Source organism: Gallus gallus, chromosome 3, assembly GCF_016699485.2.
Source record: "Gallus gallus isolate bGalGal1 chromosome 3, bGalGal1.mat.broiler.GRCg7b, whole genome shotgun sequence".
Classification (NCBI taxonomy): domain Eukaryota; kingdom Metazoa; phylum Chordata; class Aves; order Galliformes; family Phasianidae; genus Gallus; species Gallus gallus.
In genome coordinates this window covers 105,361,750-105,377,187 of record NC_052534.1, presented here as the reverse complement: position 1 = coordinate 105,377,187, position 15,438 = coordinate 105,361,750, and the positions used below count along the sequence as shown (strand labels likewise).

The window sequence follows — 15,438 nt, the reverse complement described above, 5'->3', positions numbered from 1 at the left end:
TTGCTTTGAGTGGAAGGGTTAACAAAAACCTACAGCAAACGCCATGAGAATCTGAATGGGCATTTCAAAACCCGTAATTACCCAATTGGAAGAGCTACAAAGGAAATCAATGCGCGGGAAAAGGTCATTCAAGACCTAGATGAGGTTGAAAATAAATACAAATCTGAGCAGATGACGGTGTTACGGGCAGGTGATGGTTATCCAGGAGTTGGACTCCGTGTTGGCCCCATCTGCAGTACTGCATCCAGGCCTGGGGCCCCCACTACAGAAAGGACGTGGAGCTCTTGGAGCGGGTCCAGAGGAGGGCCACTAAGATGATCAGAGGGCTGGAGCACCTCTCCTGTGAGGAAAGGTTGAGGGAACTGGGCTTGTTTAGCTTGGAGAAGAGAAGGCTGCGGGGAGACCTCATTGTGGCCTTCCAGTACTTGAAGGGAGCGTATAAACAGGAGGGGGAACGGCTGTTTATGAGGGTGGACAGTGATAGGACAAGGAGGAATGGTTTTAAACTGGGACAGGGGAGGTTTAGGTTGGATGTGAGGAGGAAGTTTTTCACCCAGAGGGTGGTGACGCACTGAACAGGTTGCCCAAGGAGGCTGTGGGTGCCCCATCCCTGGAGGCATTCAAGGCCAGGCTGGATGTGGCTCTGGGCAGCCTGTTCTGCTGGTTGGCAACCCTGCACATAGCAGGGGGTTGAAACTGGATGATCACTGTGGTCCTTTTCAACCCAGGCCATTCTGTGATTTTATGATTCTGTGTTCCTTGTGAGTCCCTTTCAGCTCAGGATATTCTGTGCTTCTGTATGGGGGCTGTGGAATGGGACTTCTGCCCATGGAATTGGAGTGGGGGGAGTGGGAAGGGGGCAAGGGGAGAGACATCCTCCTCTGATGTGCTCTGTGTCTCCAAGCCCTTTAAATGCATAACTTCTGCAAAGCAGGAATGTGGCTCTTGGCAAAGGATGGATGCTGTAAATAGGAATTTGTGGAAGCTTTTTGGGCGTGCCATCCAGATCCATACATTGCCATCATTAGGGCACAGGAACAACCCTCGTGTAGCAGGGCAAGATATGTTTAGTGGTCATGTAAGTGGTCAGCGGTTGAGTTTCATGAAGTTTCTCTTTATTGCAGCATGAGTGTACTCCTTCGCTGTGTGTTTCTTGAGGGCAGCCAGCTGTAGGAAGTGGGAGAAGTTGAAGGACTGCAGACAGAACAGAGTTGCAGGAAGCTGTTGCAGGGTGAGCAGTAGGGCTCCGCAGAACTCCTTGTGTTTGTCATCTCATGGATTCGTTGAATGGTTTGGGTTGAAAGGGACCTTCAAGCTCACCCAGTCCCAACTCCTACCATAGGAACACCTCCTTTTGGGGCTGCCCAGGGCCCACCCGTAGCCTTGGGCACTGCCAGGGATGGGGCACCCGCAGCTCTCTGGGCAGCAGTGCCAGTGCCTCACTGCTTTCTGAGTACAGAATTTCCACCTAATGTCTAACCTAAATCTCTCTTCTTTTAGTTTAAATCTGTCTGTGATCTCATCTTTCATCCCTCTCTCCTGTGTCTTTAATTCATAAAAACAAGTAATTAGAGACCAAGCACATGTCAGAGTGATGATGTACAGATACAGCTGCAGCATTTTTTCTTAAATATAATAGGATAATGTCACAAATGGGCTCCCTTTGCTCTAGATTTCTCCAGACTCCATCTATCTTTAGATGGAAATACAGCTGCGCAGCAGTCTCCTGGCTGATGGAGGAATGGGGAGGGAGCTTCTCTACTTCATGTAAGCACATTATTTATGAACGTGCCATGAAGGATGGCAGTGCTGCAAAACACAATGCTAATCCTATCATATCCCTGTGCTTCATTACAATTAGATGGTGTTTGCTTGTTCTTTCCTTCAGACCTTTCCCACCCTGCTGTTGTTGATGCGCTGGGTCTGGGTTTTGAATGCTGCGGTGGTCTGTGCAAATGATGGGGTAATAATGGATGAATGACAGGGTAGAAGCAATCCAGCAGCTATTTTGCATGTTAAATATGAAGGACAGATAAATTTTACAGCTGTTAGTGATGATGAGAGCATTCACAGACAAGTAGATAGTCATGAAAAAGAATAAAACTCACTCATTGTGTACCACTTACCACCTATTGTCAGCGCTGTGACTATGCAACATGGGGTAAATAATTTCAGTAAGTACTGAAATCTTGTTAAAAATTTTAATTAACTCATTAGCAGTCTGATAAATATCTCCTGGCAGCTGGTGGAACTTCTGCTGTGAGGTGCACGACGGGCACCCACCTCGGCTGCTCATCCTGCAGATGTCATAGGAGCTTCCTTCTAGGAAGGAAGTGTTCCCATCCCAAAACTGCCAGCAGAATGGAAGTAAAGAATACACACACCAGCCTAATTCTTTGCTGTTTCTATGGGTAAGTCAGCAGAGGAAGTGATAGCTGTGACACAAGGATAGGAAGTGAGACTTACCAGTGAAATTACTCATATTTTGTATTTTGGGGGTGCAGCATTTCTTGAAAATAGGTTGGATTCTTCCCTCGTCCTATCTGCATGACTTCATCAAATACAGTGACTTGTGTATCTTTTAAAGAGAGCCCCCCAGTGTGTGAAATATTGACAGAATTAAGGAAATGAGTTGCCTAGAGAGGTGGTGGATGTCCCTGCAGAAACCCAAGGTCAGGCTGGGTGGGGCTCTGAGCACTGATGGAGCTGTGGGTGTCCCTGTTCAGTGCAGGGAGTGAGACAGATGGCTTTGAAGGGTCCCTTCCAACTCAAAGGGTTCTGTGATGCTATGATTCTGTGCATCCATCCTCCATCACCCAGGTGTGGCAGCCTCAGTCCTGCTGCCCCCATAGCACCGTGCTGTGCCTGAGCCTTTGTGTGGCTTCATTTGCTCAGGCTTTAATAATGGAAAGGAAAGAGAACTGTTCCTTACGTAACAATGTGATGGCATCAGTAGAAAACAAACCACATCCTTGCAGTGCATCCTTGCATCAGAAGCTGCTTCATGCTGAAGTGTTGGAGCGCTCATATTGACAGTGTTGTTGAATCAGCTGTAGGCACTGCGTGCACTTGGGTTTGCAGTCATGAAACAAAGCTCCATGTGCATTCGCAGTTCCTTGCGAGTTGATCATTTTTGCTCTTTCTTTAATGGCTTAGTAAATACCAAGTACTTTTTTTTTATTGTTTTGGGATTTTTTTGCAGCAAGTTTCATCTTCCCTTTTCAAAAAATGGTGCTAGCGACCTCAGCACATTGTTGCAGAAATGTATTTGCAGTGCTGACTTCACAGTTGCACAAAGAGTATGCTTGTTATCATGTGCACAAGTTTTGTTACGTAAGCTGGCCTTCAGTTTTTGCAGTCTGTGCTGTAAGATGCTTTATGTTCTACCACATTCCAGTGGTGCTGGGCTGGAAGTTTGTAGCCAGGTAGGTTTTTCCCCCTATTTTATATATATATTTTTTCCCCAGGTGAAGTTTTCTTTAAAAAAAATTGGGTCTACTGCTTGCATTCCTGCACTTTTGGGAGCTGCTTAATTCATTAGTGATGATTACTGATTGGTTGGACAAAGCAAGAAGCGATGTCTCTGGAGCTCTGTTACAGTGAAGTATTTTAGGGGAGAATTCAGCAGAAGTGACACGGGGTTACTTATAGCTCGCAGCCCTTTGTCACCTTTGTGCAATCCTACGCCTTTCAAAAGATGTCCTACTTTTGGGAAGCGTGATGTGGAGCAGCCCAGCTTTTATGCTGTCTTTTCTCAGGCGCTTGCCTGTTTTTGTGCTATGGAAATGCTTTGTTTTAAGGGTTGCCGAGTAGGGTTGGGAAAGGATTTTAATGTCATTTCACCTCTCTAACGTGTAGTTTGTTGCATTGCATGTGGCCTTGAGGGCATGGCAGTGTCACCTATTGCCACTGGCGCTGTCCTTGGTAGCCAAAGTCAGGCTCTGTAGGTGCAGCTCTGAAGGGTGCAGCACAGCACGGCCTTCCAGGGGCATACGGGTTCCAGGGGAGCCCAGCTTGCTGGCAAGGAGCAGGTTTGTGCTTTCCACCCACACCTCAAACCGGTTGCAGACACGACGCCTTTGCACACAAGATGCCACCATCTGAACGGAGGGAGCAAAGTCATCAGTGCCCTCCATTTTAGCAGAGCCACTATTAATATCTGTGATTTAATAGCAGCGTTTTGGTCTTGTTTCTGCAGCCCTTGCCTCCTGGAGCTCCCCATGGCCTGTGCTTTTTAATTAGTTTCTCCTCACATTGCTCCATGGGGAAGCTGAGCTCCCTGACCCCTCCTGGTTTCCCCATTCCTCTGTGCCTCTGCGTCCACACGCTCCTTACAGAAGACTCCATTTTCCCTTTACCAAGATGCACTCACACCCATTTCAGCAGCATGAGATTGCCCTTTCCCTCCCCATTTAAATATAATTGATCACCACTCTTTCTTTTTTTAACACACTCTCTGTATCTAGGGCACAAGATGGTAGGTACCTGGTGCATAATTTTTCTGCGGCTTCTTGTAGCAAGGGTATGGTTTGTGAGAGGTGAAACAAAGCAGCTTGGGGTGTTTGTGTTTATTCCAGAGGCAATGTATAGGAAATGTGGGTACGAAATGAAACCCTGTCTGATTTTCCCTGCCAACAAATTAACAGCTTTTTTTTTTTGGAGCATCTCCCAGTGGGTCCTCCTGAACTTTGAGTTTTGCAAGCTTCCTCCTGCAGATGCCTTTGTTGCAGAGCTAATGCTACAGGAGCTCTCTGCAGCTCGCTTCAAGGAGAAAAGCCTAAAGGAGAATGTATGTAGGAATTACATAATGGAAAAACAGATCTGACTTCCTATAGTAAAGCAAAAAGGAATGATGTGTTGGATAACTACTGCGGAAAGGCTGCCCCAGCACCCCAAAATACAAAGTGGTTTTGGCACATGATGCCAGGCTTGGGGTGGGCTCTAGGGACAGGTCTTTATGGAAAGCAAACGGAGCCCCAAAGACCTTTAAAATCCTTTTGTTCCTCCGTTGCATTGCTTGGTGAATGCAGCTGAATGGGAGTGAGCAGTCAGGAAAGTGATAGATAGTTGAGAAAAAACTCTCATAGGTAGATGGAGTTTAAAAAAATGAGGCTTCGCAGTTGTTATGGATGGAATAGGACTTGGCAGCTCAGGCTTCAAATAACAGCTGGGTTTCGGGTGGACGGCGCCAGGGTTGGAGTGCGGTGGACCAGAAGAGCATCCTGTGGGGCTGAGGAGCATCCAGTGGGAATGTGGAGCATCCTGCAGGACTGAGCAGCATCCTATGGGAATGCGAAGCATCCTGTGGGACCAAGCAGCATCATGTGGGAATGAGGAGTAGTGTAGGTCTCCCAGCAGCACCCACATCCATGCTGCGCATTCCCCTCTAATCTAAAACACGTTGCCTTTATGCGCACTTGGTAGCTGGGTAGCTCAGTGAGCTTGGAGTTGCCTTGCAAAATCACAGTTGTAGCATTGAGCAATCCCCTTTTTTAAATTTTATTTTTGCACAACACTTATGTGAGGAAGTGCCTTTATGAAGAAGTCACGCACAGCTTCCATTTCCAGGATGCCCTGCAAGCTATGCCATGCAAAACCCAAGGAGAACTGGGCAAGGGCACTGTGCTTGCCTTGAGTTTGGTGAAAGGAAGCGCACGTGCTGCTCTTGCTGATGTACTGTTAGCTCTGCAGACATGCATTTCAGTATTCCTGTTGAGCTGTAAAGTGCTGTCAGTGCTGGCAGACCTCATTATAAATAGCACAACCCAAGTTGTGCTTGCCTTATGCTTTCATTTCACTATGGAGCTGCAAAATTTCTTGCAAATAGTGGTGAACACTATTAGTGCATGGAGCAGACTTGAAGCTGGAAGTGTGGCCTCTCTCATGGGTGCTCTGAATTTCTTCCCAATGGTACAGAGTATGGGTAGCATCCCATGTAGCCTTGTGGAGCCTGCTTAGCATCATTTGGTGTCAGGCTGGTGAGTGCTGGGGAAATTATCCTACTGGGCTGTGACTCCACTGCTGCTCCCAGGGCCACACGCAGCACTTCCATTGCTCTCTGAGGTTACTTCTTGGGAGCAAGAAGCAGTAATTAATGCTGCATCGAGCCGCTAAGGTTTTTCTTCCTGCTGTGATTCATTTTTGTGCTTTGAGCTCCTATGTGGTGCTTGAGAGCGTGGTGGCAGTTCTTGTTCCTAGCAGGCTGGCATTTAAGGGCAGGATATTGCTGTGTGCTGTCCTACAGGGAATCAGATGTTATCTAGAGATTAGATTGCAGTAATTTAGGGTCAGAAATTTGCTTTACCACAGATACTTGATCTCGGGCGAGGAGCCTAAATTCTCTTCCTGGTTTTGTTCAAAGTCTGTATTCTTTTTCCTTGTCAGAATAGCAGGGCTTTATTTGAATCTGAGTATGAGATTTCAGACGTATCCATACTCTCCACCCCTGTGCAGGCACAGCAACCTCCCAGGTTTGTCACTCACTTTTTTTTTCCTTTCATTAATAGTCTCCATACCATTTCCTTAATGCCACCATCTCAAGCTTGCTCACAGTGGCATGGGGAGCTAATACCATCCTTGTGTCCTGCTTGGAGCAAACAGTTTCTAAAGTAACATGGTCTGGAGGAGGGAGAAGGGTTTGTCTTCCAGATCCCTTCTGAGGAAGAGTTGCAGACAGCAGAGGTTGGGCTGGCACAAGAGTTTTTCTGCTCAGAGGTGTCACCAGCACTCCCAGTTTTGGAAGGCTTACAGAACTATAGAATTGTTTGAGTTGGAAGAGAACTTTAAAGGCCATCTGGTCCCATTCCCTGCAGTGAACAGGACACCCACAGTTCCATCAGTGCTCAGAGCCCACCCAGCTTGACAATGGGAGTCTGCAGGGCTGAGGCACCCACCACCTTTCTATTCTACTTGGGAAGGAGAAACTTGTCTGGGCATTTGCTTTGGTTTTGTCTATTGCTGGAGAATCATAGAATGCCCTGGGTTGAAAAGGTCCACAATGATCATCTAGTTTCAACCCCCTGCTATGTGCAGGGTCATCAACCACCAGACCAGGCTGCCCAGATACACATCCAGCCTGGGAAGAGGAAGAGGAATTGGCTGAGCATTGCCAGATCATCTTCCATTAACCAGAAGACTATATTCTGTTTTTATAACATAGATTATTAATTATGGTATCGTTTGAGTTCTTCCCTTTGTTTCTCAGCAGCTTCTAGCAAGATAGGCTTTGTTTCATAGGATTTTTGGTACTCCTTCTGAAAGCAATACCTGCCAGGTTGATGTATTGTGAAGCTGAGTGATCATGATGTACTTTGATATGGTCACCAGGTGTATGAAAATACAAAATGTGACAATAAACTCATTTTTGGAGCTATGCCCAGGGAAACAAGCAGGGGACCGGGCTGGACTCTGCAGAATGACCTCTGGGCTGAGCGATGCAACTCCTTATTTTTTCGTCGCTCTCTGTGATATCTGTTTAAGGGGATTATGCTCTGCGAACACTTGAAACAGCAGCACCTGTCAGGTGATTGCTTGATTTAGGGGAGAAACTACCTACCAAGCTCCCTCCCTGATGAGCATGAACATTTGGCACAGAAATTGGGTGCAGTATTGCTGAACTCTTTATACTGACGAGGTGCGGGACGTGGTTTGGTGGGCATAGTGGTGGTGTATTGATGGCTGGACTTGGTAATCTTTTAGGTCTTTTCCAACCTTAGTGACTTTATAATTCTATGCTGCTGAATATGTTGGGAAGAGCTGTGATCTTTTGGAGGGAAGGAGAAACCTTGTATTGCCCTGAACAGTTTAGTTTATGGCTCTAGAAGGAGAGTTCTCAAATCATACCTAGTCAGTTGGACCCAACTATGCTTCTATTCAAAGATCTCTTGGGATACTTGTTAAGAAATGTTCTTAGTGCTTTTTTTTTTGTTTGTTTGTGAATTAATGACCTTTCCTTATCGAATGGACTCTTTATTAGCTACTCATTGTGGCTGAGGAGCAGCAGGTTTCCTTCCCCAGAGGACAGGAAGGCATTTCTGGGAGAACAGGATATTGATGTCCAGAGAAACGTTCCTGAAACAGCTGGGATTTTGGGTTGAAAACGGTGGAGAACAAGGTGATGGCAGCCTTCTTCCCACCATTACTGCGGGTGGAAGAACCTAAAGCATCTGGGATGGGTTGGGATGAGTTGGGTTGAATGCGATGGGATGGGTTGGGATGAGTTGGGTTGGATGCAATGGGATGGGTTGGCATGAGTTGGGTAGGTGCAATGGGAAGGGATGCTGCTCGTTCTTCTCTGCAGCAAGACCAACCTGAAAGCTACAGACCACCTTTAGCTCACAATGGAAGGGGAAGTTTTTCTGTACTCATTTTGAAGGGCCTGAGGCACAAGACATTTTTCTAATGTCTGTTTCTATAAAATGTTGTTTGTTTTCTATTGTTAGTTGCAAACAGGGGACATGCAGCTCTCTTCTGCCTATGGTCTTGGAGCTCTTTTTTCCAGCATGTGGCAGAGCAGGCACCAGGCACTGGGGCTTGCAGGGAACTGCTGTCTGTGCAAAACTGTGGCCTTTCTGGCGTGAGAACGCATCAAGAAACCACATGTACTTGTATTGTGTCAGAGTATACTGGCTATTTTTACTCTAATTCTTTTACATTTTTTCGAAAGGTAGCAGCCTTCTGTTTGTGGTTGGAAGGCAGCAGCATTCATAGAATCATAGAATCACAGAGGTTGGAAAAGACCCACAGGATCACCCAGTCCAACCATTCACCCATCATCTATAGTTCTTACTAAAACATGTCCCTCAACACAACGTCCAAATGTTCCTTGAACAACGTTCAACAGTGTTCCTGCAACACCTAGCTTTGCACTAGCAATGCTGCCCTTTGAGGAACCATTAACTCATACTGGGGTTTCACAAGGCTTCACTCTGCCAAACCTTGTAAATTTCCTCCTTTAGCCCATCCCTCTTTGACTCAGCAAAGGGAGCCTCTTAGCGTTAACACCCAGTGACTAATTAGTAGATATTAAGGCACTGTGCTGGTTTAGCTCATCCTGAGGATTGCCTTATGGCGACGGGGAATGCTCTTCAGTGATGCTCCAGCAAAAGGAAGGCCAAACCTGGCACCGATGGGACAATCACCTCGTTCTTGTGTCCAAAAGAGCCACAGCCAAGTGCTTAGAGACAGAGTCACGACGAATAGTGCTCAAAAGAGGTATTCAGTGGTGTGATCCCAACCCAGAACCACAGGGTGGTTGGGGCTGGAGACACCTCGAGTCCCTCTGGTCCCACCCAGAGCTGCTGCCCAGCACCACAGCCAGGCGGCTTTTGGTGAAATGCCAGGGTGAGATCCAGAGCTAAGAGGAAATAAAAGTTTGACCAACTCTTGGTGCTTGCCCTCTCGTGTACCTGCCCCAGCTCGGTGCCTCGTCGCCGCGGTTCATCACCGCGTTAATCGCCGTGCAGATAAGCACACGCTATTTCCTAGCGCCAATTATTAGATCAGCAGATGCTCAGGGGAGTACTTATTAGAGAATGTCATGTTAGCAGTCCCAAGGTGTAATTATGCTTGCAGATTTCTCTTGCTTTAGCCGTGTTGACAACATGCTTAGATTAAGGAGAGGGGGAGGTGCTTTGTACAGCTGCTTGGCTCGGCTGCGATGGGAGCGCGAAGCTGTCTCCCTGCGAGCTCTGCACAGACCTGGGCATGCTCATATCTAGATGGAGCTTGATTTGTTCAGTGTGCTCCTTCTTACCCTAAATCAAGGGGTTTCACTTCTGCTGTTCTTCTAAGGTTGGAGTTTATACATCTCTTGGTAAGTAATGCAAAAATTACTGCATGTGCGTGTAGATGTGGTCCGTAGAACTATTGGTGATGGGTGGATGGTTGGACTGGGTGATGCTGTGGGTCTTTTCCGACCTTGATGATTCTGTGATTCTATGATAGTTTAGTGGGCAGTGCTGGTGGTAGTGCATGGTTGGACTGGATGATCTTAAAGGTGTCTTCCAACCCTGATGACTCTGTGATTCTATGACTCTATCAAGCAATCTCAGTGAAATGTTGACTATCACTTCGGATAAGTTGGACTGGAAGAGTAAACAAAACCCAACTTGCTTTGCTGCAAGTTTTAGGGTATGGTGTGTAATTAAAAAAATACCCAGATAAAAATGGGGATCTTGCTAGGGCATATTTAGAGCAAAATTAGGGTTTTAGTAAAGAGCTTTTAGCGTGTGAAACATCAAGCACCGCTCAGAACAGGCTAACAATGAATTGGTGAAGTGCTGAATTTCTGTTTAAGCAGGAACAAATGCTCAAAATATATTTTAAAGTATTTTGACAGATACTAAAGTAATCAGCATGAAAGTTAGTAATTATCTTATGTCTCTGATTTTTAATTTTTTTTTATATAGCAGGACCCCTGATTGCTCCATAATAAGAAATCTTTCTGTTCCTTTTAGTCTTCAATTGAGTCTCAGTAAAACACAATTATAGTTTTGTGGGGTTGTTTAGCAGTGTGTACAAATGGATGGAAACCCCGTATTCCGTTGCCTCTGAAAGCTTCCACATGATCTTGTAACTCATTGCAGAGTGCTTCGATGATTCCCAAAGCTTGGAAATAGCACTTACTAACTGGGACAAGAGCCAGCTTAAATTAAAACTGGCTGTAGCCTCTTCCATGCACTGCTCTTCTGACAAAAGGCGTGTGAGCAAACTGCTGCATGGGCAGCCTGGTCTGGTGGTTGGCGACCCTGCCCGAGGCAGTGGATTTGAAACTAAATGATCTTTGAGGTCCTTTTCAACCCAGGCCATTCTGTGATTCTGTCATTCTGTCATTCTTTTGCTTATTGAAATGTTTTGTGCAATGTTTTCATCCATTGGTTTGCACGTGAATTCTGGATCTCATTGAGGTTAGGTGCACTCCAAAGAGCCTTGCTGTCAGGTTCAGTGCTGACATCCAGCACTGAATTTATGAATGAATAAATAAATTAATCAAACAACAATAGTACTTCGCAGTTTGGAAGGAGACTTCTCACTTTGGAGTGTCAGCCCCTTTGGGATCATGTTCTTCTATCAAACCCATGTATTTGCTTTGTGCTGAAAGTGTCTGGCTTGGAAAAGCATGGAAGCATGTGTACTGCTAAGTAATACTGCAAATAGTAATGGTAATAATAATTTTAAACCTATTAGTATGTAGGGATTTCCCATTCAGGCCAGGACCAGAGGCTGACACTGGCCTGCACAGTCCATGCTGGCTCTCCAACTCTGGATACCGTATGTTGGGTTTGCCCTCCTTGGATGTGCCAATCACTTGAGTTGGAAGAGACCCTTAAGGGTCTTCTAGTCCAACTCCCCTGCAACAAACAGGGACACCTACAGCTCTATGTTTGACTATTTCAGTTGGCCAACTCCAGAGGTAAGGCTGATCAGCAGCAGTGAGACCAACGTCCTCCCGAAGCCTCCTTCACTGCTCTGAAGCCAGGTGCAGGGAGGGAGCCTACATGGACTTCGTGTGACCTGCCCAAAAACCAATACGCAGATTTTGTTCAGTGAACCTAGTCTGAGTCAAGCCAGACTTCTCTGCTCTCACAAGAAATAAAATAGTTTGGTCTTGGAAAGCTGTAAAAGGGTGATGGATACGGTGGTGGAAAAACGAGAAAGGGAGGAGAACAGGATAAAATTAGAAGTAAAATAAAGGAAATGAATTGGAATCGAATGGTACTTGCAGTCTGATTTCAGCATAGCAGTGGATCAGTTAAGAATAAGATCTGCCTGTGGACATTGGCTGCAAGTGTTTGGGCCGGGTTGCTCCCAAGTGTGGCTTTCCTTGCTTGTTCTCCTGTTGTCTTCACATTTCCCCAGTGCCTTCCCCTTTTCACTCATATATTTCTCAGTGCTTCCCCCTTTTCTTCCATTTTCCCTCATGCTCTTTTCCCCTTTCCTTTCCCTTTGGGACCGTTCTTCAAAACTAGCTTCGTAATTCTCCGTGCATCCCCAACTCCAATGGGCAGTAATGTGTTCGGCGCAGCGTTGCTCGTTACCTGGCATTTGTAGGTATTGATTACAGTGTGAAATGTGTAATTCATTACTTAGCTGTCCACTGTAATTTTAGGTTTTGCCTGAATATTTAATTGGGACACGAGCTTCTGATATTTCAGGATGTACTGAACAGAAATGTAATTGATTCTCAGGCTTGCCACTGCAGCAGTGCCAAGTTATTATATCATAAAGGCAGGACACAAAACTGCCTTTAACCCAGTGCTGGCTGCAGCCAGCTGCTGGGTCTGGCTTTGGCACAAGGCAGGCTCCAATTTAGCAATTTCCCAGCCCTGCTGGAAATCACCCCATGTTAGGGTGTGCTTCTGCCACGAGCATCCGCACGGTTGCCATCGGCTTTGGATAGCTTTGCTGCCCATCCATCCAGCTGCTGCATTTGTTCTGCTGGGTTTGGATCTTTCAAATCATCCAGGATGTTTTTGGAATCATCTTCTGGTCTGGGACGAGGCTGAGGTGCTCAGAGCAGGCAGGGGTTAGTCAGGGGGTGATGATGGCACGGAGCGCACAACCGGTGCACAGCCCTTCTCCTGCCTGGTTCTGCCCACACCACCTCTCTTCTGCTCACCAGGCTCTTCCTTACAATTTCAAGTCTCCAGAAAGCTGAGTTTATGGTTTTTTTTTTTTTCCTTACCAATAGCTTTTCTGACAAATTCCTCATGCTGGAGAAAATTCAGCATTGCAGCTGGGAGAGATGTGGCCATGATACAGGCATTCTCCCTTCCTTTTCCACCAAATTGTGGTGACCTCAGAGGGATTTCCTCACCTGGGAGATGGATGGGGATAAAACTGAACCTCTGCTGGGAAGCAGCCTGTGTTTCTTTGTGCCATCTCTGCATTAATTGCTGCAGAAGTAATGCTGGAGGGTATTTTGTATGAATTTCCTCCATTCTTAGGTAGAGAGAAGCATCTCCTACAGTATGTTCCTATAGCAGCAGCAGGGCAGGAGTCCGGCCTGGAGATAGCTGTGGGGCGTATGGGTTGGCCAACAGCAGTCCTTGGGGCTTCAGCTGATGTCCCCTACACATTGTCCCACTGGGCAACAAGCTCGGGATCTGCAGTGGAAACAGGAAATACGCGAAGGCCACAAAATTTGCTTATAGTCTTATAGACTCTTACATAAGCAAAGAATTAAGCATGCACAGGTATGTTGGCTTCAACTCGCAACTTCCTTCTTAGAAGAAATGTTGTTGAGTGTTAATTCCCTGCTAAGGAATTCCAGCCCTGCAGAATTAAGCCTCTTGTCCTCCTGCACCCACGTGTTCCCTTGGCATCCAGCGCCACTGTCTCTGCACTCCACGTGAGCTACTGCAGGCACAGCACAGATCCCTTTCATTTGTCTTTTCCTACACAGAGTTTATCTCTTCTTTCATTTTCCTTCTGCTTTCTGGAACACTTTTCCAACTTTTCATCAGTCTGTTAAATCACAGTGTAATCACAGAATGGCTTGGGTTGGAAGGGACCTCAAGGATCATCAAGCTCCAACCTCCCTGTCGCATGCAGGGCTGCCAACCTCCGCATTTAATGAGTGTAACAGTTGCATAGTTTGCATTTCTAAAGAGATTGATCACCAAGGGGTGATCCTGTATCCTGCTATGTCCCTTTTCACTGTCCCTTGCTTCTGCTTATGCATCTTTTCCCATGAAATGGAGATCCTGACCCTGCGAGTGGCTCTGCCTCAGCCGTCCTTTTGGGACAGGATGTGGAGCAGCAGGTCATCCTGTGAACTTGGCTGTCCAAATCTACGCAGTCATGTGAGGTATTCAGCAGGAAAATAAGGCAGAACGCAGCCTTGCTCAAACTGAGCACTGGTGGGGAAGATGTCTGTGCTGAGCTGAGCCCACCCAGGGCCCCTATGAGGAGTGCTGGGCTGCAGCCCTGTGCCTGCCAAAGCTCTGTGAGCAACGGGATGTGTACATTAGGTTGCAAAGGGAAACTGTATTTGGGATGTCTGGCCATCGGGGTTACCTTCAGTCTTTGCAATGGGGTTACAAAGCACGCGATCGACTCCGATTTCTCACATTTGAAAGAGGAAACGCCAAATCTCTGCTACCGGTGGAATTGTGCTGCGATTACCAAGTATGGAAGCCATCTCGTGCACATTTCTCATCCAGCTCGTTTACATCCAGGCTGTTTGCAGAGGCACACGAGGAAGGAAGGCAGGCGCTTCAGCTCCTGGGCTCTGGGCTTCTTGAAGACGAAAAGTTACCTTGCACGTGAAGTATTCAGTTGGAAGCATGTTGGAGGAAAAAAAAAAAACCCACAGCTGGATCAGGCCATGCAGTTAAGTTTAACCCCGTAACCTCTGGTCTCTGTCTGGTTTCTGTGCCCTCAGGGTTACAGAGTTTTTGCTGGGGTGCCTGATGCAGTGAGACCTCCTCGATGGGGGCTTGTGTCGCTTCCAAAAGTGGGAGCAGACAGCAAACCTCCATTTCTTGGTATTCTACGTTAGCTTTTAAGTCTTCCTACCTTTTTTGGGGAGACAGAGCTCGGTCTCTTCCTCTCTGCGCTGCAATAAGCATTTCAATAACCACCCCAGGGGTTTGCTGTTTCTCTCTGCCCCGCTCATCTAACATGCGAATCCTTTTCCCTCTGTAAATGCAATCCAGGGCTGCTCTGTGTTCCTCAGCACCCTGACACCTGACACACAAATTAAACAGCCTGCTAATTATATGCTGAAAGCCATCCTGGCTGCTTATTCAGGTCTCCACTCCAGCTGCGGAAGAGCATCCTTTAGCTAATTACACTCCTGCATCCGTCCCTCCTGAGCTGTTCCAGTGCCGAAGCAACAAACCCTGAGAGCCACCCTGCTGCAGGGACAGGTTGGGTACCAGGAACAATTTCTTCTCATGAAGAGCAGTGCTGCAGTGGCACAGCTGCCCAGGGAGGTGGTGGGGTCACCGTCCCTGGAGGTATTCCAGAACTGTGGGGATGTGGCACTGAGGGATGCGGGCAGTGGGCACGGTGGGGTGGGCTGGGATGACAGTTTGGTGGCCACTTTGATGCCACCTGGGGCTGCAAGCTTCAGCAGTCCCCTGGTTGTTCCTGGGGTGGCTGGGTCGTGTGGTTACCATCTGAAGTCAACGTGAAGACAGTGCTTCCCGGCTGGCTTTGGGTGTGGATAGTTGTTAAGCGTGGGCTTAGCTCTGCGTTGAAGGGGATTGGAAGCTTCTCCCCGTGTTCCTAGGAGGCAGAATGCAGGGTGCTCTGCTTCGGTGTTCAGGCAGAATACCTCCTTTGCTAGATGTGAGGTATGCATGCATCTCACGTCTGCTCACATGTGAATCTCAGAGCCCCCTGAGACTTCACTTGTTGCACCATAAGCTGCTCGTGGGGGGAACCTCTTTGGGGCAGCCCAGGAGTGCTAAAATCTCTCTACACGGAGCT

The 15,438-nt window shown here is 47.1% G+C and overlaps 1 protein-coding gene across 6 annotated transcripts in view; it reads left to right on the top strand.

The window, feature by feature from the left end:
- The window catches only part of NCOA1 (nuclear receptor coactivator 1), a 156,427-nt gene that overhangs the window by 53,770 nt on the left and 87,219 nt on the right, over positions 1–15,438 (top strand). The window lies entirely within an intron of this gene.